Genomic DNA, 2,500 nt, shown 5'->3' on the forward strand with positions numbered 1-2,500 from the left:
ACCGGGCCCGCGAGGACCTACTTTGGCCGCACGGCGCCGCGCGCAGGGTGCGCCGGCGCGCAGCTGCGACGCCTGCCGCGTCCGTCGGCCGGCGCGCCTGCCACTGGCCGCCCCCACCAGCCGGCTGTAGCGCGTGCGCCCACGCACCGCGCGGCCAGCACGCCGGGAGGCGCCCCCTCACCGGCCGGGGACGGTCCCACCCAGCCACCGCCGCGTATCGCTTCACACCCAGATGCCGTTCAGTTTCGTCGGCATGGTGGGTATCGCTGGAACAACCGGTTAGTACCTCAACCTATCGTCGCCATCACCGATTCACCCCTAGCGAGAACAACCGCACCACAACAGGTTACCATTTGTTCATTTGCGTAACTTCACCAGAAAACGCAGGCGTCCATCGCCATTTGCAACTTCAACGATTATTGCATGCCTGTGTCAGGTGTCACGCCACACTACGTCTGCCCACATACACGCAACAAAATGTGCACGCCTAGACAATACGTGGAAGGTGGCCCCCGTACGTATGCGATGTCCATTGCTCGAACGACTGTCAACCGGCCTCTGTAGCATGTCGCAGATATGGAACGCGGTGCACCATGCCATCACGGTGTGTGAGGAGAGACGACTAGGTCCGAATACATCAACAGACAGCTCATGCTGATCGCCATCCACGGCGTCCGTTCCTCCCACACGTCTCTATGGCGTACCACACTGCAATCCAGCTCTCATAGGGAGACGACACGTAGCTGCGTGCACAATATTTGCACTGTATGGTCCGCCGTTTTTGGGCGCAGTCGTTGTGCGGTCACACATGTGCCACGATGTATCATTCAGTACATAAGGACGAATGTGCAGTACAGATTGTGGTTCACGCGTACGACATCAGCGGACAGTTGACACAGGCCGCACCACAACGTAGCCTGAGTACGTCGCATGCGAAGGGCATTGAACATGCAAACTTCTCACCAACCAGCTTGCGAAGGCAGGGGGCAAGGTGGGGACGTGGGGAGGGGCGGCATGTACGTCCTGCTGCCATCCACATTACAGTGTACAGCAGGAGCATGTGGAAAGTGAGCAAGACTTGCAAGGTGTTTAACATGAAGCGATACACAGGGGTGCGGGCAGTGCGAGTAGCGAACTATATTGCGAGGGTTGCGGGTGGGCAACACTACAGTAATTGAACGAGTCGTATAACAATTACAGAGCAGGTTTAGGCGACAACGTGGGTTACGTTAAGGCGACAACATGGGTTAGGTTAAGGCACAACATGGGTTAGGTTAAGGCACAACATGGGTTAGGTTAAGGCACAACATGGGTTAGGTTAAGGCACAACATGGGTTAGGTTAAGGCACAACATGGGTTAGGTTAAGGCACAACATGGGTTAGGTTAAGGCACAACATGGGTTAGGTTAAGGCACAACATGGGTTAGGTTGAGGCACAACATGGGTTAGGTTAAGGCACAACATGGGTTAGGTTGAGGCACAACATGGGTTAGGTTGAGGCACAACATGGGTTAGGTTGAGGCACAACATGGGTTAGGTTAAGGTACAACATGGGTTAGGTTAAGGTACAACATGGGTTAGGTTAAGGTACAACATGGGTTAGGTTAAGGTACAACATGGGTTAGGTTAAGGTACAACATGGGTTAGGTTAAGGTACAACATAGGTTAGGTTAAGGTACAACATAGGTTAGGTTAAGGTACAACATAGGTTAGGTTAAGGTACAACATAGGTTAGGTTAAGGTACAACATAGGTTAGGTTAAGGTACAACATAGGTTAGGTTAAGGTACAACATAGGTTAGGTTAAGGTACAACATAGGTTAGGTTAGGTTAGGTTAGGTTACACGTTGTTGTACGGAAAGGTGTAGGGGGGGGGGGGGCGGGGGCGGCAGGTTCGTTGATAGTGATTATAGTAAGTGAATGCTTGTGACATGATCAGATTTGTCACGTCAGGATGCACCTTTGGCTTATTAGAGGCGGCGCTCCAATTCTATGCTTGTGTGAGACCTGTGTCTTTGACTCATGTCATTGTTTGTGCGCTGTGACAGGAGGTACTATTGTGATGTTGGGTGCACCGTTGTATAGGACATGTGTGGGTGTTGGTGCCTGGTCTGCGCAATGGTGGATGTCGAAAGGCTGGGATATTGTATTTTCCGCACGGACCTCCTGGTCTGGTTGTGATAGTGTGGATTGTGTAATGTGGCGGAGAAGATGCACTGGATGTTGTTCCATGCTGGTGCTTACATATTGTATGTGCGCCTGTTAGAAGCAGAGAGTGGTGCGTGATCAGAGTGTCTGGCTGACGTGTGGTTCCCATTTTGGGCAGACTCTTTCAGCATGTATACGGACAGTTGTGTATATTTGCTGTAGTTTGATGGCTCTGCATTGATTACTAATCAGCGCCGTGTGTACGGGTAATCTGGTTCCAGTCCAAAATGTTCCATCTGTGTACATTAGTGACAAAGACTCCCCCCATGCAGTGGGGCTCGGTCTGTTATAAC

This window comes from Schistocerca piceifrons, unplaced genomic scaffold (genome assembly GCF_021461385.2).
Source record: "Schistocerca piceifrons isolate TAMUIC-IGC-003096 unplaced genomic scaffold, iqSchPice1.1 HiC_scaffold_940, whole genome shotgun sequence".
Classification (NCBI taxonomy): Eukaryota; Metazoa; Arthropoda; class Insecta; order Orthoptera; family Acrididae; genus Schistocerca; species Schistocerca piceifrons.